Genomic DNA, 22,063 nt, shown 5'->3' with positions numbered 1-22,063 from the left:
CCATCTGGCTTTCCTGAGTTCTATCCTTGTACAATAAATTGGCAAAATAGTAAGTAAAATGTTTTCCTGAGTTCTGGGAGCTTTTTAGCAAATGACTGAGCCCAAGGAGAGGACTGTGGGAAGCTCTGATTCACAGCCAGTTTGTCAGAAGCATGGTGTGAGATAATAGAAAAAAATATAGATTGGTCTCTGCCATGAGTTCCTGGTAGAGAGCCCCTAAAACCCTTGTAATTTCCTCCTAAGTGATAAGAGCTCTAGGAGTACCTTTTTTTCTAATATTTGGTCTTTGACCCAGTTCCTGACTGACCTAGAGCTCCTAAATTCCATGGAATTCCCTCAGTAAGAGGAGTGTCCTTCATTCTTAGGAGGTGACTCAGTGGGCTCCCTGGTGGGGGCCGATCGCTGGAAGGACCACACCATGATTGGAACTTGGGATTTTCAGCCCCACATCCCACCTCCACTCCATTCTCCAGCCCATCCCAGGCCATTTTCTATGACTGGAGGCCTCCCCAAGGCTCTCCTCCAGCCATAGAAAATGGCCTGAGAAGAGAGAGGGGCTGGAAATAGAGTTAGTGACTGATCATGCCTACATGATGAAGCCCCTATAAACATCCCCAAAGTACAGGGTTTGGAGGGCTTCTGGGTTGGTGAAGAGGTGAGGCGTTAGGAGAGTGGTAAGCTCGGAGAAGGCATGGAAGCTCCTCACTGCTTCCCCCGTACCTTGCCCTACCCATCTCTTCCATCTGGGTGTTCGTCTGTATCCTTTATCCTATCTTTTTATAATAAACCATTAGATTGTAACTAAACTCTTCTGAGTTCTGTGAACCAGTCTAACAAATTGATTGAACCCAAGAGGAGAATTGTGGTAACGTCTGATTTAGAGCCTATTGGTCAGAAGATCAGGTCAGAACCTGGACTTTGGACTGACATCTGTAGGGGCTGAGCCCTTGACCTGAGAGATCTGATGCTATCTCTAGGTAAAGAGTGTCAGAACTGAGTTAAATCATAGGACACCGAGCTGGTGTCTGAGGATATCTTGCTGGGGGAACCCACACGTGTTTGGTGACCAGAAGTGAAGTGTTCTGGGAGTCAGAAGTGAAGTATTGAGAGTGGAGTGCTGACAGGAGCAACACAGGTTTTCTCTTTTACAAAGCACAAAGATCCTCCTTCTGCGGTCAGGCTGAGGATGGGGGGAGCATAACTGTTACAGGAAGGCTGGATCTTAAAGCCCCCAAGTCTGATTTTTCTGAAAGCAAATAGTCCTAGTCAGATGTGCCTTCAGGCATGGAGGAAGGATTCTGATGAAGGTCTGGGGCTGAGTAAGTAGGAGGAGTGGCAGCATGGAGAGGCCATTGGCTGGCTAGTACAGCAGCTCATGGGGGACGGGAAGACGCTCTCCTTCAGCTAGACCCTTGGCTTCGGCTGTCCCTCTCCCACGACCCAGGCCTAGAGGTCTTCATAGTTATGTGAAGTTGAATTCAAAGCGGAGCTGGAGAGGTCCTCCCTGTCTGACTAGGACTCCTGTGTCAAAAGCTAGATACTCTAAGCCTATTAATTTTGTGTGACCTCCCAAACTAGCACCTTGCTTAGATTTTGTCCTTCACAGAGACCTACAATTCATTGAATCCTGAAAACCCTTCACAGTTTGTCCATATCTGTCCCCTTAAATATGAAGCAGATTTCATGCAAAATGAAATAGTTTCTCAGGATGCTTGCCTATTCAATGCACATTGTCAAAACCTGGCACTGTCTTGGTCAGCCAGAACCAAGGGGTCACCGTATTAATGGTGCGCTTCCGTGGAAGGGTCTGCCCTAGCCATATCTGGCATACAGCCTCCTCTTTCTCTCCCTCCCTCCCTCCCTCCCCGAGGCTCTTCTCCAGCCACAGAAAATGGCCTGGGATGGGCTGTTGACCCAGGGTCATGAATCGTCTGTCCAGCAACCTCTGACGTGACCTAGCTCAGCATGATGAGCTCACCCAGGAATTTCAATGGAAAATATCAAGGGGATGAGTTAGCACCAGGAGCTGAACCACAATGGGACACGTTCAGAAGTGGATGAAGCCAAGACCATGTGGGGCCCATGGTCACAGTGTCCAAAGTGAAGGGTGAGCAGGAGTGAGACCCTAATCACCAGCCAGGGGGAGAAATAAGACTGAACACTGGGAGAGCACACGGTAGAAGGTGGAAGAACAGAAAAAGAATAGCTGAGAATATTTCCTGAATATTCTGTTTCTTTTCCTGGGTTTCTGTGCACTCCTTATAATAAACCTCCCTCCTTTTTTTTTTTTTTTAAAGATTATTTATTTATTTATTTGAGAGAGAGAGAGAGAGAGTGCATGCGTGCGCACAAGCAGGGGGGAATAGGAGAGGGAGAAACAGGCTCCTCGCTGAGCAGGGAGCCCAACGTGGGGCTTTATCCCAGGACCCTGGGATCATGACCTGAGCCAAAGAGAGATGCTTAGCCGACTGAGCCACCCAGGCACCCTGAAAACCTCCCTTCTTTTGATTTGACCTGAATAAATATCTATTTCTTGCACCCCAAACCCAGAAAAGTCAGAGGAGATGTACACACTGTTCCCTTTTCTCCCCCCAGTGGCTGGGGCAGGTGTGGGGGGAATCTCAGATTATTCTTGTGACGGCGTCTTGGTGCTGACGGAGCTTGCTAAGTCATCAGTGACACCACAAGCCTTCCAGGCCTCAGACTGATACATCTCTAACTTACAGGACTAAATAACTGTACCTCGCTCTCCTATTTTCCATTCCCTTAGCAGTTTGTAGACAGGGCCCTCCTTCTGGGTGAGAAATGGCTTAGGGGGAATAGAGGTCATTGATTCTCATGGCTTTTTCTTTCTGTGATTTGTAAGGACAGGGAGGAGAGAATTCCTCCAGAAGGCATTTTGCATTTCTGTACTGCAGAAGAAGAAACTAGAAAAGGTCCATCAGCTTGCAACACTGACTGTTTTTTGATTTTGTGTTATCAGGCTCCCGGGCATTAAAAGAAAAAAAGGCCCAAGCAGCAGTGCTGAATTTTAGGGCACTTCTAGCTCAGCTGGTGCTTGCTGATCCGATGGGACGGTCCTCAGTGGGATGGGTACAAATTCCGTCCCTGCACGCGAACAGCCGAGGCACCCGGGTCTGCTGGGGAGCAGGGCTGCCGGAACTTGGCCAGGGTCCCCCAGTGTGCTTGTCGCCTTTCTATCTGCAAAGCAGGGTTGTGTTGCATAAAGGGATGTTTTATGGCTTTTTTGCACTTGGAAGCTTACTGAAAGTTGATTTATTCGGTTGGTTGCTCTTACAAAGTTTTCTCGCTGTACACTTGCTTTGTGAGATGAATTTAAAACAAGCCAAGGCTGACCTGACTGTGCTTCTTTCACTGTCTTCTGCCTCAAGAAGCATTTGAAGCCGATACTCACCGAGGAAATCATGTTTTCTTTGAACGTTTGTTCCTTTCAGCCTTATGGAATATCTGACTGTTAAGGCCTCACTGCTTGGTGATTTCGGCCTGCAAAAGCAACTGGAATCTGGGCAGAGGGCTGAAGGAATAAACCGTGTGTCCCCTCCCCAGTGTGGAGGGGACCAGACAACTTTGGGAGGCCGGCTGACTGGGGGACAGTTCACAAGTTCCCAATTCCCAGGCCACTGCGGGTGCCACCCTAATTTGAGGTGCTCTGACTCATCTCTCTCACCCCCCTTCTGAGAGGCTCAGGATCCCAATTCCATCCTGGGGGCAGCACATGGCTGGGACTTAAAAAGGCTTAAAAAGAGAAAAAAGAGTCCTGTTCTTTGCCTGCCAAACACAAAACAGAGGCCCGCTTGTGCAGCTTCTCTTTGGTCATCCTGCCTCTGTTCCGGAATAATTTGCCCCACGAAGAGTGGGCAGGGGCCCCAAGTTGTAGCTCCCCTCTCCCCCCGCCCATAGCTGTTCTATCATCCCAGGGTAATGCCCATCGGAGGAGTGTCCCCGGTTTACCTCAGAAGAAAACCCCTTTCAGGGAGAAGTGTCCAAACAATCCTCAAAAACAATAGTCCTGATGAGCATGGTGACATTCGTGCCCTAGTGGGAAGGGGGATGGTCCCAAAGATGAATTAACACTGTTGCTAAGCAACCGTCTCCAGCCCCAGCCTCGGGGGAGCAGGATGAGAAAGAACCAGGCCACTTATTTCACAGTCTCTGCTCATTACCAGTCGCAGCTTTGTCTGAACAGACTGGATGTGGACCGCCGTCCTCGGGCTTGTTCTGGTGGCGATACTGGCTTTCAGGACAGAGTGACAGAACAGCCATGGCCTGGAGGCAGGCCGGGTCCCTTCCCGCAGTCCTAACGAGGTGTCCAAGGCAGCAAGGCCATGCCAGGGACCCCCTGCCCCGGGACAGCAGTTTTGTATACCTGATCTCATGGAAGCCACACAACCCTGGGAAGTGAGTGTCAGTTATGCTCTACAGATGATGGGCTCGAAGCTCAGAGAAGTGCAGTGACCGGGCTAAGGTCACACAGGAAATGAGTGGCTCTGTCCCCTCCACGCCCGCTGCCAGGCTTCTGCCGCGCCGCTGGGGAGGACGCAGGGGACCAGTGACACAGGTACTGGTGTTTATTAATAGATTAAAAATTTGCAGATGAAGAAGTCCCACGGAGTTGCTCACCAGCCAGTCATGATGAGATTTCTTTCCTGTCACAGCAGCTTACTGTTTACCCACACAGTTATGCTCATCTGGTGTTTAGGGAGAGGCCCAGTCTCCCCAGCTTCACACGGGGGATGAAGTCAGGTCTTGGTGGTGGGTAAGGAGAGCTACCCTCTCGCTTCCCCTCAATGCCCCTTCCCCGCTCTGCTAGCCAACAACCCCCCAGGCCCCGCAGCTCAAATTCACTACCCTTTCTCTGCCTGAAAGCTCTTCTCATGCCCCCAGACTCTTGTCAGCGAAGCCTTCGTGACTGCTCCCCTCCCTGTTCCCAGAGAGCTCTGGGTGATGTGGTGGGCACCATGGGCCCACACCCAGTTCCGCCTAATCAGAGGACGTGGTGCGCCAGCCTCTGGAAGTACTCTGGGGGACAGACTTCAGCTGCCCTGCTCCCCAGGGACGGCCCCGCTGCCCAAGTCATGCCCCACTCTGGTGGCCCCAACCAAAGGTGAACGAGTGCAGAGTGTGACGTTCTCCCTGCCTCGCTGCGAGGCCTTTCGAGCACCAGGGCTCCCTGTGGGTGGCAGAGACCATCACCAGGCCCACGGGGCAGTTGGACATCTCCGCCTACCCATCCTGCATCCTCCCCTGCCCTTCCGTAAGGTCAATCCCAAGGGCACCCTGCATGCTCAGCTCTGTCTGAGTCGGCTTCCCGGGGTGGGGGGGCTCAACTGCCACATTCTCCCTTAGACCTTCTCCGTAGGTGACTGTCCTGCCCTTTAGACTGAGCTCCCTAAGGACAGGAGCTGAACCTTATTTATTTCCACACCAACAGAGCCCAGGTCCAGCATACAGTCGGTCCCCGGGAGATGTTTGTGGAATGAACACATGTAGTCATTTACAAGGTATGTGAGATGAGAGGAAACAGAAGGCAGGATGCCTGTGGAGAGGGCACCTTATTCAGCGCCTTTTGTTTACCAGTGTCTCCCAGAAGCGCCTGAGTTTCTTTTATCCTCCCCCCTGCCTCCGCCACTTCCCACAAGCAACTCCCCTCTCCAACTGGGACTTGGCTGGACTCCTTCCTCTTCCCCCAAACTCCATCTTTCTGGACTAAAAATTGGGCTCCGGAATGCGGTCTCTCAGGAGCTACTGAAGAGGAGAACCCAGGAGCAGAAGCTGTGTCAGCAGCTGAGCCAATGTGTGGCTGGAGGCTGCTTATTCCAGAATAACAACCTTGTGCCCTGCAGTTCCTTCCACGTGTAAATATTTTTCTTTTGGTCGATTCATATTTATTTCAGCCTTTGTACGTATCGTTAAAGACCCTGTTTCAGGTGAGGTAAATGTGTTGCTACACCCGACGAGGTCAGTCCCAGGGACTATCAGGTGGTGGCTGGCCCAGACGGAGGAGCGCCATGTTGAGTTGGGACGGAGTTAGCTATCAAGGGGAAGAACAGCGATTCCTTTCCATGATCCTTCCTTGAAGGCAGCTCAGAGGCAGGGGCTCCCATCTCCATTACCCCCACAGAGTAGAGAGGAATGGGCAGTCCTCTGAGGGGGAAAGCTCTGATAAACTTGACATGAGGGACCCCGGTGAGCACTCTACAGTTTCATGGGTCTCAAGTCATAATCTCTACTGACTTTGGGATTTTGATGTCAAGGGCTTCAGTCTTATTGCCCGGGGCTACTTTCGAATAGTCTGGGCCCAGCCTCCACCAGCTGTAGAGGCTCCTTTCTGGGCCTCCTGGAGGACTGGAAGAAAATGGACAGAGAGTCTTGTCCCCTCATGGAGGACTTGCCTCCTCCCCCGGCAGGCCAGGCACATTCCTCATGTTATCTCCAGCCCCAAGTGGCTCCCTCTGACGGCGTGACACCAGAGGCCCTCCTGAGGGAGGACATGCCTCTGATTTGTGGCCACGCAGCTGTGTTTGGGTAGACATCAACACATAAACAAGGGCTGCCTCGGCTGCCCGGCGGACGCATAAAGCAATCAGAGCGCACTTTTATTTGTCGTCTCTCGGCATTCCTTATGATCTGTGACTACTGCTGAGCCTTCCCTGCCCTTGTGCAAGAACTCCAGCAGGGCGCCAGAATGTTGTTGCTTATTCTTAGGGTAAGAGACAATCCTAGAGTCATTTTAGGCTCCAAGTGCTGACTCCACCCAGCAATGAGCCTGTCTAGTCCCCAAGAGCAGTCAACATTCTGAATCCGATAAGAGGCCACACCCCGTCTCCTTCTCCAGTGGCCGCCTGTGGACTGGAATTCAGCTGTGGGGAGCTGGGTGGTGGTCTGGTTGGCTTCTCCTCAGTCTCTCTGGGGCTGGCCCATGGGTAGGGGGGTGGCAGGGGGGAGGAAAAGTCTCACTTCCTAGATGGGATCGTCATAAACCGGCCTCACCTTTCAGGACCAGCCAGTCATCTAAAGCTGGCTCTCCATCTCTTGAAAAGCTTTCGTGAACAATTTAGAGGTGCCCCCAGGCTCCCCTCCCTGACAGTGCCCTTGGCCCCCAAGTCAGGGCATTTCTGTTTCAAGGGGTTGACACTCCTTCAGCTTTCAGCTATTTACTTCCATTTTAGGGACACCTGGGTGGCTCTGTCGGTTAAGCATCTGACTCCTGATTTTGGCTCAGGCCATGATCTCAGGGTGGTGAGATCAAGCCCTGAGTCGGGCTGACGCTTAGCGCAGAGTGTGCTGGAGATTCTCTCTCGCCCTCTTCCTTTGCCCCTCCCCCTGCTCACTCTAAACAATTAATTAATTAATTAATTTTTTAAAAAGAAGAACATTTTAAAAGAGCTTTCTCATTTAGCATTCTGAATAATTCTACGACATTGGTAGTTTTTATAGAAAGAAATCAAGGCTCAAAAATATCTCAGATTGGCTTAGATTTGGATGCATGTGACAGAAAAACCCAAAATAATAATAACTTAAATAGGATAGAGGGGTATTTCTCTCTCATCTGAAAGAAGTTTGGAGATAGACAACCCAGAACTTACAAGGTATTACATAGTGTTAGAACTCGAGCTTCTTCCGTCTGGTTGCTCTGCCATCCTCAGCACTAGCTTCCGTTTCATGGTGCAAGATGGCTGCTTAAGCTTCGGCCAGCAGGAAGGAGGAAGGGCTGAAGAAGGGTGCACCCTCTTCCTTTAAAGACACTTTCTGGAAGTTGCAGACATACTACTTTCCCTTATATTTCATTGGCTAAAACTTAGTCACATGGTTAGACCTACCCACAAGGGAAACTGGGAAATGCAACCTTTATTCTAGGCAATCATTAAAAATCAGAGCTTCTGTTATCAGAGCTTCCTAGAGCTTCTGTTACTGAGGGAGTAAAGAATGGATATTGGGCTGAACAATGAGCAATTTCTGCTATGGATATTAAATAACTTGCCCAGAGTTTTCCAGTTGAACTCTGTCTACAGAAGATATTAGTGATACCAGAGGGAAGAAGCAGTAAGGACATGGGAATGGGAGGAGGTGGGAACTTAGGATAATGTCTGCCCTGTGGTCTGGGAGATGGCTCCAGGGTCTCCTGCCTGCTCTGCTGAAAGTCCAGTTGCTTTACCAGGAGTCTGGTCGACTAGCTAGCCACCTGCCTCTTCACTGACACATGGCTCTGGCCATTGGACACTGGTGCTAAAGCCAGCATGGCAGAGCAGAGAGGAAAAATGTCAAAGGCGGTGTTGAAAGGGCGGGAAGGGGTAAAAAGTAGAGCGATTTTCATTTCCCTCCAGCTTCCTGCCCCCTTGCTTCTCTTCAAGAATGGTGGACTCATGGATTCATTCTACTTTAGCTAATACGTGGTAAGCTTTTACTCCATGGAAGACCCTAGATGGGCCCTGGGAGGGTTGTTGGAAAAGGTCATTGAAAAGATATGACTGCTGGTTGACCTGTGAGCTGGACCTGGGCAACCTGAGGCTGGATAGCAAGAAAAAGAATCAGAATTTGAATTCTGATCTTTTGACTCCACATAACAAACAAGCAAGATGAATGAAAGCGAACCTAAGCAAACCCAACTCTCTCCATGGTAGAGACCCCTAATGTCAACACCAGACGTGGGTACCACACTTTATACAACATCCTCAGTCTCTTGTCCAGGCAACGATCCAGGGCCACTAATGGCTCACGGAAGCATCACAACCACCAGACCCACTGAGGGCAGGGGCAAACAGCCAACATGCTTCGGTAGCCCCAGGGGGCAATGCAGAACTCAGAATGGTCTCATAGCTGGTTTTCATACCAATGACCTTAGGTCAGCAAGGCAAATGGGATCCCATCCTTATTGCTCTCGTTTCAGAAAGCAATGGGTACACAAGAGATTTGAGGAAATCAAAAATGTTTCACACAGATATTTAAGCAAGAGTAAATTGTCTAGAGCACTTGTAAGTTTTCAGTGATGTGGAGAGTTGTTGATTCTGGCAGATGGAGCAGGTGGGTTCTAAAGAGAAGGAATCTCCCCAGAATTTCCTACCATGAAGCTGAGTCCCCAGGACACTGGTGGATGAGCACTGGGGCTCAGCAGCATATGCCAATTCCCTTTCCTTTCATCAGGACAGGAAGAAGGGAATGAGCTTCCAAAAGCCCTCTCAGAAGTTACATCGATTTACCATTTCATTCTTTTTGACAGGGATCGTTAAATATCTCCGGGCAAGGCTGTGTTATTATCTCAGCATTAATAGCCCTTGAAGGGCTCCTGACACCTCTGGAGAGCAGCATGTGGGCTGCATCAGCACCAAGTGGGTGTGAGCCATAATCCTCTGACCCTCATCCCAACCCCCATCTGGATTTATAGGCTCCCACCACTGCACAGAGGGCCGGTGGAGGGGGCAGTCAGGCTCGTCAGCTGGATGATCAGCCTCTGGCTGGAACTGTTGTTACATAACCTGGGACTCTGCTCAAAGCCCCAGCTTCATAAGATTCCTCTATTTTGCACAACCCTGCAACAGAAGCCATATACTCATTGTGTAAGATCAGGTTTAACCATAGATCAACAAAACAGCCTGTGCCTTGCTAGACAAGGAAGCAAGGAGGGACCTGACCCACTGAAGAGTGCTTTCTTTTAATATGGAGGGAGGGTTCTTTTGGAGGGTGGGGATCAGTGGCCCCAGGATTTCAGATTAGGACACTGTGCAAGATTTTGTCTTGCAAGCTGTTAGGTCACTGTTCCAACATGTGATTAAAATGAACAGTGGATTAAAATGGTGGTGTAATGCTATTATAAAAATTTTAGTTGGACACATCCTTCGAAAACCTTAGGCTTTTCCTCCACAAAAATTGGCAAAACAATTTATGGAGATAACTAACTCACAGTTGTCCAGTGAATTGAATTAATCCACATAAACCTGGGGAGGGGGGGATTCTAAAAGCTGAGTTGAGAGAACAGTGGATGGTAGAAATAAACCTTTTTTATCTTGAAGCTACAATAAAAGTAAACTCAATAAAATAAATAGGCTACAGGATTCATGGAATTGAGTCATAAGAAAAATAAACACAAAATCCTGTGGTTCAGGCTACATAAAGATAAGCAATTCAGAGTCTGTTTCTTTAATAATAGGCTCTTTCCTGTTTAGAAAAAGAGTCTGTCAAGGAATTGATGAAAATGTGTTTCTGCTCACTATTCTCTTATTTCCCCTGTCCCGCTAAAATTACTTGCTGCAGCAGTTGTAAGAATTAAATGAGATACTATGCATCACTAAGCTTCATGCACAAGAAAAACTAGATAAATGTAGTTAAACTGAATCTGAATAGTGCTTTTCTTCCTCCTTCTTCCTTCTCCTTTTTCCATCCTCCTCTGCTTTGTTGGTCCTCCAGAACTGACTATGTGCTCCTGTGGCCCTGCTTTCCAGAAATTTTGCTCATTCATATACTCAATCAATATTTATTGAGCTCCTTATGATGTATGAGGCTCTCTTCAAGGCCCTGGAGACTCAGTATTTAAGGATGACAAAGTCCCTGCTTACATTTGAGGGGTAATAAACCAACAGATGAATAATTCTATGGTAAAATTTCAAATCCTGTAAAGTGCTATGAAGACAAAGGAAAGTAATGGGATAGAGACCAGCAGGTGGGGGATATTTTATGTGGAAATATACCTCTCTAGAGAAGTACCCTGTAGAGAAGGTGGAGTAGTGTCCTGAATGAGGTAAGGAGTAAATCCACGGGAGGATCTGGAGAAGGTATGTGGCAGAGGCAGAAGAAATAGCAGGTGCAAAGGCCCAGAGGTGGGACACAGGATTGGTGTGATCTTCAGATAACAAAAAGGCCAGTGTGGCTGGAGCAGAGTGAGCTGGCGAGAAGGTTGTTGGTGATGAGCCCAGAGGCATGGCCAGGGGCCAGGCCACATAGGGCCTTATGGGGCATGCTAAGGAGTTTTTTCCGAGTGTATACTAGGATGGATGAAAAGTTATTGGAGGGCTTGAGTCACAATATTGTCTATGTGTTTTAAAAGGATCAGTCTGTCTACTGGAGAATATGAAAGGGCAAAACAGAAGCAGAGAGGCCTCTTAGGGTATTAACAAAGAGAAGGAGAAGCAGTGTCACAGAGAGGGCAAGCCTCGGGAGCCAGCCTGCTGGGGCCTGTGCCATTAAGGAGCAGTGTGAACATGGCCCAGTTAAATAACTCCTCTGGGCCTCAGTTTCCTGATCTGTAAAACGGAGATGATAATAGTAAGTTCGGCTACCTTGTACAACTCCAGGTGGAATTACCCCTGGAGCCCAGTGAACACAGTGTGAATGGTACCACTTGGAGTTGTGCGACACAGTGGTCTTAACAATGATTTCATTGAGTTAAACAGTCAAACACAGAGAACGTGCTTAGAACAATGCCTGGCACCCAAGAAGAGCTTAACAAACATGAGCTATTACTTGCAGTCAAGGTGAGAGATGGTGGTAGCTTGGATTAAAGCAGTAACAGCAGGGGTGGTAAGAGCTCAAGTTTGAAAGTGTGAAGAAAGAGCCTGCACTGGCTCCCAGGGGCACAACCGGCCCTGATGACGGCACCCAGGGGCACACCTTTGCCAAGACTACTAGGTGGGTTTTTTCAGTCTGATTCATTTTGGAGCTGGGTTTTTCAGCATCTTCCCCACCAGTATGTTTCCCACCTAAAACGATAAGTGTACGTAGTATGTAAAGATAGAGTGATTGTGAGAATTAAACAAGACACCGCATGTAAATCCCCCAGTGTAGTGCCCAGTACACTTTATGTTTTAATAAATGTAAGCTGTCATCACCATCACCATCACCGCCATCTGAGTGCTCGACGATGTTCCTGCAGAACCCACGTACATACCTATAAGTCCACAGGAGAGAGAGCTCAGAGGTTATCCACTCTTGTGAGGATAGCTAAAGACTGCAGAGCCTTCAGGAATTACTGTCTTGAGGCCACAGTGTCCCTGAGGTTTTTTGGGTAGTTCCTGAGATGCCTGTCCTTGTGCCCTCAGACACCCTCCACGGCCCCCAAAGGGCTCAAATAAGAACCAGCCCAACCAGGAAAAGACACACCAGAACATATAGAAAAGCATATGGTTCAAAGGCGTGATTCATCTTTATTTCATTGATTTCACCAATCATAGAACTCAAGTCAACCATTTAAGGTTAGGAAATTTGTTTAGGTTCTGTTCCTTTTTCTCACCCACTTGGCCCTGATGAATCGCAAACACAAGTGTTGGAGGTGGCAGGATACTCAGCAGGCCCGAGTGCAGACACTAACTCCTCCAGGGTGTTCCTCATCCCCCTAGCGTGGTGGCCATGGGGTACGAAGTGTGGGTAGCTCTAGGTAGCTGCTCAGCTCTTAGGTTCCAGTCACATTGCTGTCTGGTTACTCATGCATGAGGTCATCTCCCCATTTTATTTGTTCTTGGATGTGTGAGCTATATAATTCCTTCTTCAAAAGTTATAAAAATGAGGCCCCAGCCAATAACTCAACATAAAAAGAGGCGCCATTTTCTCATTCTTGGTCTCGGTAATGATTTCTGCCATAAGCCAGTCACCATGGAAATGACTCCGCCTTTCTCTCTTACGTTAGTAAGGTTTAACTGTCTTTGGTCCTGACTCAGACTGGCTAGGAGCAGAGCAGGAATGGTAGAAGCTGTGTCCGACTGTGTTAATGTGTGACTGTTTACCTGACTTACCTGAGACTCTGCAAACCGGCCATACCAGCCCCTCGCCTTCATTCCGAAAGGGCCGCTGTCTTACACCAGTTCATACAGTGGGAGTCTGTTGTCCTCTGTCCTCTCCTGCCAGGGAGCTGAGGCCACAGTTCTGAACTCGAAATCAGGCATCTAGCTCTCTTTGCATTTTTAATATCAACAATGCTTAGTATCTTCTTGGCCAGTCTCAGTGTGAGAACCGATCCAGACCCAGGTCTCAAATGAGACCTCTTATTAGACGACTATTACTGGGGAGCCCCCGGTCTCCTTTTAGTTGAAATTATCACTCTGGAGTATACATGGGGATCCTGGCAGTTCAGGAGTGAACCAGAGTCCCCTCATTTATCTGACAAACATTATTGATTACCTACCCAGCACCAGGCCGTGCTAGGCATCTAGGATGGAGAGCCAAAGGCACAGTCCTAACATTAGGGACCCCCAAGACCTAGTGTGGTGGACTGATGAGAAAATAAACAATTGGAGAACAGTGTGATTCATATTGTAACAGGTCTTCAGGTGCTATAGGAGCATTCAGGGGGTACCTGACCCACACTGGTGGCCCAGAAAGAATTCCTAAGGGCAGGCATGCCTCGATGTCTCCAGAAAGGTACACAGAGCCATCTAATCAGAGAAGGGCCAGGAAGGAGGCAGAGGGGTGTTCCCAAAGAGAAAAGGAGTAGCGTGAAAAGCATGTGTGACAAAGCCAGCTAGCTGTGACCCAAACATCCATTTTCTCCCTCTTCCTGGGCTCACAGCCCCACTCGCAGTTAAGTGTGGCCCTATGACAGAAGGTGTGCAGACATGATGGGTGGGCTGACCCAGAAGATCCTCTTGAATGTGCCTTTCCCTGGGCTTTCTCACGTCAGCTAATGGAGCAGATAGGAGCAGATAGGAACCAGATCACGGAGGGCTGTGTGCAGCTTGTAGGAACTCCCAAGTTGAGGTGTGGGTGAGAAGCAATCATATTTGGTTTTTAGAATAACAGAGAGGGCACACAGTCAGTGGCAAGGTTGAACTTGACCTCAGCTCTGTGCTCCTGGGAAACAGCAATATTTAAGAAATCCCCTACTCTTTTGTCCCCCCAAATCTGCTATCCTTTGCTGTTCCAAGGCTAAGCCTCAAAGGACTGCCCCGCTTTCTAGTATTTCAAGATAAGACCCATTTGCATCCTTCTTCAAGGCTCCTATAAGACTTAAAGATGAAGCCCTTGTTTACCAGCCCAATTAAAACCCCAGGACCCCTTCCTTTTTTTTTTTGAGACTTTCCACCTTTACCATCATTCTCCCTATTGCAATCTCTGGAATGAAAGCATCTCTTTAACTGTCTGGTGCATTTGGTCTTCACATTAATATAGTAGTATTGAACTGAAACTCACTTCTACTTGAGAGTAGACCATTATCTGCTTTATTTTTCTTTAACAACTTTTATTATATATTAACTTGTCATCAGTCATCTGTGAAAATATAAACTCCTTGAGGAAAGAGCTTGTCTTCTTTAGCGTTTACCGCTGTTTCCCCAAGGGCATAGACCATTTCCTGGCACACAGTAGGCACTCAATAATTAGGACAAGTTATGGCATGGTGACACCCAGCCCACATGAGCTTTCTGCCAGCCTCCCTGGGCTCTTCCTGCTCTTCTCTCTCTCCATTGTCTCTCTCCCTCTTTCTCGGTCTGTCTCCTGTCCTAGTCCCTTCCTGCTCACCTGGCTGCCTCTCTCTCTCCTCCCTCCTTTTGATCTCTTTCCTAATCCCTCTCTTCCTCTTGCTTCCCCTCTCTCCTCCCTGAGCCCCTCCTCTCCAGCCAGCCAGGTTGTTCACCCAAGAGCATGCAGGGTCAGGTGAGAGAGCTCCAGCTATGGCAGGACTGAGCCAACCACGTTCATGTCCGTATCCACCGCATCAAGACAAGTCTGGTGACTTGGACATGCATTTGGCCAGGTGCTCCTTGAAAGTTCAAGATTCACTTGGAATTGGTCAGGTGGGTACTTGGTAAACAATCAATAAGTGGTCATGAAGCCTTGCCCTAAGCAGGATGCTGAGAGCTGGGGAGGAGACAGGAATGGGATGAGGCCCTTGCCTTCCGGGAGCTCCCAGTCTAGTTAGGCAGGCAGGTGAAGGCCCACACATGGTCTCCTGGGAAACACTAGGGGAACAAAGACAGGCAGACCTAGGGGGCAGGTGGTGCAAGCTGGTGAATTCTGGAAGGCATCAGCTGCTGTTACCATTGGGGCGTTTGGCCTGTATGTGAACTATGGCAGCCTGGTAGACAAGCGGACCAGGGATTCAGCTGCAGAAAGGGAAGCGTCTGCCCATGACCACGAGGCTTCTTGGGCCGCTTGGACAGGGGCTTGATGAGGAGCCCCTTCTCTTGTCGACCCCTGCACTGGCTCCCTTCCCTGCCCCCTCCCAAGACTGAGAAAAGGAGCCTGCAGATTTCCTGAGAGTGGGGGGTCAGCACTGAGGAGCTGGACCTTTGGCCACGGTCACAGAAAACATCACAAAGCCGTAGTGTCCTACAGCTGGGTGACCTACTCTCCGTCCTCCACAGGGACAAAAGTTTCAGCCTCTTCCTCTCCAGCTGGGGAAACTGTATGCATTAGCGTCTGATGTTCTGGAGGCACAAGGTGAGGCGGAGCCAGCTGGAGGCGATGGGAGAGAGAAGGTGGCCAATCTGTACGGGTGTCCCAACTCCAGGTAGGTGGCGATCCACCCAGCATGGAAACTTTCTGCTGCATGCAGTATGGAATTCCTTTTGTCACTACTTCTATAAGAAGGATGAGCCAGAATCTTTCTGGGAAATGCCTGGGAGAATCTCGTGGCCTCCTAAGGTGGGTCCTTGTGGTTCTGCAACTCTGGGAGGGCAGAGGAGGGAGGGAATATTTTCCTGAGCCCTGGCATTTATGGACAGCTTTGGGGAAGGAAAGCAAGGAGAGTGGCAGGACTGAGTAAAGCCAGTCTGTGTTTCCCAGGAGGCTGATTCTCAGAGCATAGAGGGAACGGTGGAAGGAAGGGGTTAGCAGAAAGGACTTGGTGTGGGTGTTTGCTGGAGCAACTCCCGACTTCCTTTGTTACGGAACCTGGACTGGATAGCCCGACGGAAGAACCAAGTGGCACTCGCAGATCTTGGAGGATAGGAGGTTTATTTAACGTCGGCGGGCTCAGAGGAGAGTGATCTCCAAAGGTCTGAGCCCCAAGCACAAACAAAGGGGGCAATTTATACACTTCTACTTCTGCATACTTGGCACTTTTGGTGCGTGCGCAAGCGGGGCAGGGAGAAGGACCCGGACTGGTGCTCGCATGAAGCGGGGCAGGGAGAAGAACCTGGAAGAGCCCCGGGGCAAGGACTGGGACTCTCTCACTGGCTTGGTTGGCCATCTTAGGACACAGATTTTCCTTATCACCTTCAGGAAGAAAGCCCCCATTTTATAATCTTGGTGACTTCTGTGACCTCATCCCCAACAACTTTGCACAAAGTATCCATCGAAAATATGCCCACAAAGGCTTGTTTGCTTAGTCACTTCTTCCTTATCGGTGATGGTCTCCCTACTCACATTTCACTCCCCTTGCTGACTCACAAGTTGCCTTAAAGGCTGCTCTTCTGCACCTTGGGCAGTCATTTCATAATACCACAGCTGCTCCCTGGCCTGTGCACTGTGTGAGCTGGTGTGTTAAGAGTGTGATAACAACATCCGAAACCAAAGTTCAGGGCCCAGGCTAATGGATATTTAAGACAAAGTTCCTGGTTCCATTTCCAGATCTCCCTCCCCCATCAGTTGGGAGATTTAGAAAATGTCTAAATAGCAATGCAAAAAAAGACTAACTTGGTTTACTTCTGTCTACAAAAAAAAAAAAAAAAAAAAAATTTTTCTGGGTTCCAGATTTCAATATTAAGATGTCTTATGTTACTGAAATTTCATTAGCAATAAAGCAACATAGTGAGTCCTGGAGGCAGGGGAGACAGAAGGGGTAAACATTCTAATATTGAATGACTATCTGTGCTGTGCCAGGCACCATGTGTGCTTTGCATACATTTTAACCCTCACAGGAATGGGGTGTTAAAAAGTCTGATGGATCTTATTTCACAGTTGAAGAAAGTAGGGCTCAGAAAGGCTAAGTGCCATGTACAAGTTCATGTGGCCAATAGAAGATGCAGCCAAGACCAGAGTCCACATCTGCATGGTCAAGATCCTTCCCACCACCCCAGACTCTGTCCGCAAGACCCAGCATGCCTTCTGCTGCCCCTGGAGTCTTCCTTGACCAAACAGCAGTGCAGACAATGGTTGTTGCCTTTCTTTGTAGTGTCGATGCAACCCATCTCTATTTTTCTGTGTGGAAACACAGAATTATCTACTTAATGATAAAAAAAAAACCTTTTAGATATAATTGTTCTATGATTTACAAACTTCTTGAATCCATATGATTTAATTCTTACCACGACCCTCTGGGTAGGTATCATTGTTAGGAATTGTGGTAAAAACCTGTTGTTTTTGCCAGCCTGGTGTCCATTTGTTTTTTGGGGGGGCACCTTCCATTTCCTTAGGGGATCACTTCCTCCACCCAAGTCCATGGGTTTTATCTGAGGCTGACCCCACACCCTGGCTCTGGGGGGGTCTAGACCTAAACCTAGCCAATGAAGGCATGTCATCTCTGATTGGTTTAGGGGTGGGCATGTCAGATGACCACACTGGGCCAATCAGAGCAAATGGGAGTCAGTTCCCGAACTTTGGAGGGAACAGTGGGGAAGGGGCGCTCTCTTTGTGGTGGTGGTGGTGCAAAGCTGTAGGAGATGCTGCTGATTGTCTTTGCTTGATTTGAGGATGGCTGGTCTGAGAATGGAACTGATACAGGGGAAAGTAGAGCAAAAGAAGGTCCTTGATGATAATGTTTGGACACCCAGGTCCGCTGGTGCTCTATGTCCTAGAAGCCTGGACTTTTCAATTTATTATGCTAATAAATTTGCTTTTGCTTAATCTACTTTGAATTGGGTTTTTAGAGTTTTGTTATGTATTATTCAAGTTATTGCTCCCTATCATCAAAAGAAATTTGATTGAGGTCATTGTCTTCATCATTGTCAAACTTATGGACTGCTCGTTAATTGTGGATTCCGGGGACAAAAGAAACATCTAGCCCCAAAGATTTCATATTTTGTTATGGGGCAGCAGGGCGTGGTGATGGAGCGGGTGCTGATAATAACAGTATAGGCATTATGGACTAAAAATTGCACTTAAATCCACCCTCTCTCTTTCCCTTCCTTCTCCTCAATCTCTCTCTCATTGGAAAGGGTACGAAGGAGCCCAGAGAATCGACAACACTGGGTAAGTAGAAGGGAGAAGTGGTTTGGGGACATTGTTGGAAAGGAAATAGGGCTTCCATTCGAAAGGCACATTAGTCAATATTAGATGTGACACTAGGTATTTGGTGAGAGATCAGAACTGAAAATGCAGCTTTAGGTGTCACACATAGAGGTGAAAGATGTCAGAAGCCTATGCAAGGAACCAAGTGCAGGGCACTAGCACTGAGCCCTGGAAAAGACGATGAGTTAGCACCAGGGTCATTCAAGGGAAAACTCATGCAGAAAAGTTTACTTTAGAACACAGAGTAAGTGTGTCTTCAAGTATATACATCGATTTTCAGAAAATGCAGACTTTTGTTAAAGTCATAAAACATATTATTCCTGCATAACTCATCAATTTCTTTGGCAGTTGAAGAAAATGTGAGTATTTAGGGCAAAATACCTTCAGCAATTTTGAGCATTATAAATAGTTTCCATTTTGAAAATAATTTCAGAATGTCAGAGAATTACATAATTTTTATGTGTAATTTTGTATGGGCAAAATTTGGAATAAAAGCAAAACAAAATGCCCACTCAAATGATAAGACTGAAGTTGTATTGCCGAGCAGAGCCTTGTCAACATTTTGTGTAAATCAAGGGTCTTTTCATTATTTTGAGAAATCTGTAGGCTTGAAAGTACAACACATGAGAAGAGAGTACAGTGATTGAAACTGCTACTGGAAATGTGTATGTAAGGATTTTGCTTTTCCTGGCTTCATGGAGCCAACCCTCATTTATCTAGAAGGAGAGAGAAAAAAAAACGGGGGGGCGGTGGTGGTGGTGGTGGTGCATATTACATTCCTAAATTAAATGCAAGCTTCCTGGACAATTGTAGCAGACTGACAGTTCCGTTTTTGAGCCCACTTGATTTTCAAAGCATTTCCCTACTTTCCCTTAGGTAAGCACCCTGCCTTCCTGGTCACAGGCTCTCTGTATACATTTATTGAGGATGAGAATGATGATGACATCCGTCCTTTTTCAACAAAGTCCCCTGAAGATAGAGCTCAGATTAGCTGTGCAGAGTTCCAGACCGGATCCAGAGCTGAGCACCACTCTGAGGGCAGGGACCCACACAGGAGTGCCGTTGACATTTGAGATGCAAACGTTCTTCATAGTGCAGAACTGTCCCCTCACTGCAGGATGTTTAGCATCCTTGGCCCCTTCATTATATGCTTGCAACACCCCCCAGTCACTGTGACAACCATATCTCCATTCATATTTCCAAGGGTCCTTCAAGAGGTACTGTCCCCTTTTCTTAGTTGATAACTGCTAGGGGATTGCCTCTTTGGATCTGAAGATGTGAGCTCTGGGAACGCAGAAGGTTAAGTGTTAAAAGATAAACTGAGACATAGTCAAAATTTTTAAGAGTTTATTTGAGCAAAAAATTGATTGCAACGGGGCAGTGCCAAACAGGAAGTTGTCAAGAGCTCTTCAAGGACAGGAGCTGAGGGTGTATGTGTTTGGGGGGACTTCATAGAAAAAGTGCAGGAGCAAAGAAAGGAAATTACTTGATTGGCCGTAGCTTCAACCTCGTTGGCTGTTTGTGGTTGGTTGTCCTTAGGGTTTGATTTCATAATCCCGAGGCACTTACAAGCTTAGATTTTGGTTTCTTCCATAGGCTGCCATGACTCTAGAGCCACCTTAGTCTAACAGTCACTCATTTAATTAATTTTATTTATTTTTTTAAATTTTATTTTATGATGTTATGTTAATCACCATACATTACATCGTTAGTTTTTGATGTAGTGTTCCACGCCTAACCCACCCGTAGGCCACCATCCATTCCTGCCATGGACATGTTCCTTTCATCTCTTTGGTTGTCAGGCAGATATAACAGGTATGTTGGGATGTCATTCACAACCACCGTCCATCTGATTGTCTTACTAAATTACATACAAATACTCTGGACCTGGTACATTAGAATTAAGACTTTAGAGTTATTCCGTGGGGAGGAAAAGTTCCAGAAATGCAGAAGCCTAGGAAGTGGTGTGGAGTCAAAAAGATATAGAGAGCAGTAGCCCTTCCTTGGAGCAACACGCAGCTTGCGAAACCCTTCTTGGGATGGAGGTGTGGGGAGGAGATGACCTTGGCGGATGCGTCCACTTTGCACTTCCCTGACTCTGCCTGTTCCCAGTTGTGCTGTTTTATTTCCTGGTGATCCCGCTGTCTGGGGCCCCTAATGGTGGAAACTGTCATTAGCTAGGCTATCCTATTACTGAGAAAAAAACATTTGAAGGATTTTTTAGAGGGATAACAGAACCTGGTTTCAGTGGGGGAATACGTGGGATGTCCCAGTCCAGGTCCGCTATCCTAAGAGTATTAAGTTGTGGTTTCCACAATGTTTGCGAGGCCACATGGCTGACTGTTTCACTTTCAAGTACACTTAGATCAAAATGCCAGCCTGCGCAGCTGCTTTAAGGTGTCTTATAATTGCTTCCTTGGATATAATAATTTATCTAGAATGGAGCAACCGCTCAGCCCTCAGGAATATAATCATTTGAACCACCAAAAGCAATATAGAGGATTCTTGATGGTCTCTAGAAACTTAGAGAATGTAGTGGAATGATAAAGAAGAGAACAGTCATTGGGCATTCTGGATTCAAGCCATAGATTTACTCTCCTGGCTGTGTGACCTTAGGAAAGTTACTTAACCTCTCTTATCTTACCATTCTCAGGTATAAAATAGGAACAGTCATAATAGGAGATTAGGACAGGGGGGTCATTGAGAGGATTACATGAAATAAAGTAAGTGAAGAATTTTGCTCATTCCTGGAATGTATTTTTTACTCAATACATTGCAACTATTATGATGAATATCACTACAGAAAGAAGCATAGGCACTTGAGAAAATAAAGCTTTTGTGGGAGAGAGAAAGAAGGGGAGAGGAGGGGTGAGGCCAAAGAAGAAAAAACCCTTCCTACAATTACAAATTTATTTTATTAATATTAACAAAATACTGTTATATTTTGTCATGTAGTTTCAGAGAAAAATAGGAGCATAGGAAAAAAGAAAAAAAATGTGGCGATGTATATGGAGTTAATTGAAGGAATAGCTTTACGAAGCAAGAATTTGAAAGCCTTTGAGTTAAGATGCTAGAATTTATAGCAGGTCTCCTTGCCCACCAAGAAGCCCTATTAATCCAGATTCCTTAGAGATCTAAGGGATTTCTTACATTCCTCTGGGGGCAGTGGAGTAGACTTAGCCTGCATCAGCCCCATTTAAGGGCAGAGCCTCCAAAGCCCCCAGATTGAACTGAGGATAACAAAGCTGCCTCCTGGACAGGCACGAAGAGATCAGGGTTTGCCTCTTTCAGAGAAGAGGAGACAGTTGCTCATGAGGCCATGTGGTGTAGGGTTAATACATAGAGAAATGCATGAGGGCTGAACTTGATTTTAACTTGAAAAAAAGAAAAACCCGCTGACGGTTGTATTTCCTGTTAGAAAGCCCTGTGGGAGGGTGGGTCTAAGGGCTCCTAAGAATGAATGATGGACGTGAGATGTGCCACGCATAGCTGGGCGTCAAGGAGGGAACGAGATGTCTCAGATTGCAACTCACCTACCATCCACTGAGCCCCGTTTCTCCTTCGGGGCCCTCCCCGGTCTCCTCTCTTCCGAGAAGCATTAATTAATGCTGCCCATACTGGAAATGATGATGAGAGTATGTTAATAATAACTACAGTAATTCCCATTAATTTCAAACCCGCCATGTGCTAGGCACCGTGCTAGGAGCTTACCACGAAGTATCTATTTCTTAACAATCCAGTCCTAGGAACAGTCTAATGTGCTTTACGCATATCCTCTCTAATTCTTATAACAAGCAAAATAGGTTTCATCTTCTTTGTTTTCCAGATGAGGAAGGGCACTTAGAGAGGTCGTTGTATGCCTAGGGCCCCAGGGTCTGCCGCAGACAGAGCTGGCATTTGGACCTGACCTTCCTGAGGGCAAGGGTCTTACTGTGTCCAGCTTCCGCACCCC

The 22,063-nt window shown here is 47.4% G+C and overlaps 1 pseudogene; it reads right to left on the bottom strand.

The window, feature by feature from the left end:
• Positions 1–6,233: 6,233 nt before the first annotated feature.
• Positions 6,234–22,063, bottom strand: part of LOC116642270 — a 43,349-nt pseudogene continuing 27,519 nt past the window's right edge.

Source organism: Phoca vitulina, unplaced genomic scaffold, assembly GCF_004348235.1.
Source record: "Phoca vitulina isolate PV1807 unplaced genomic scaffold, GSC_HSeal_1.0 scaffold2, whole genome shotgun sequence".
NCBI classification, from domain to species: Eukaryota; Metazoa; Chordata; class Mammalia; order Carnivora; family Phocidae; genus Phoca; species Phoca vitulina.
The sequence above is the reverse complement of the archived record's forward strand: the minus strand, read 5'-3'. Positions and strand labels throughout refer to the sequence as shown.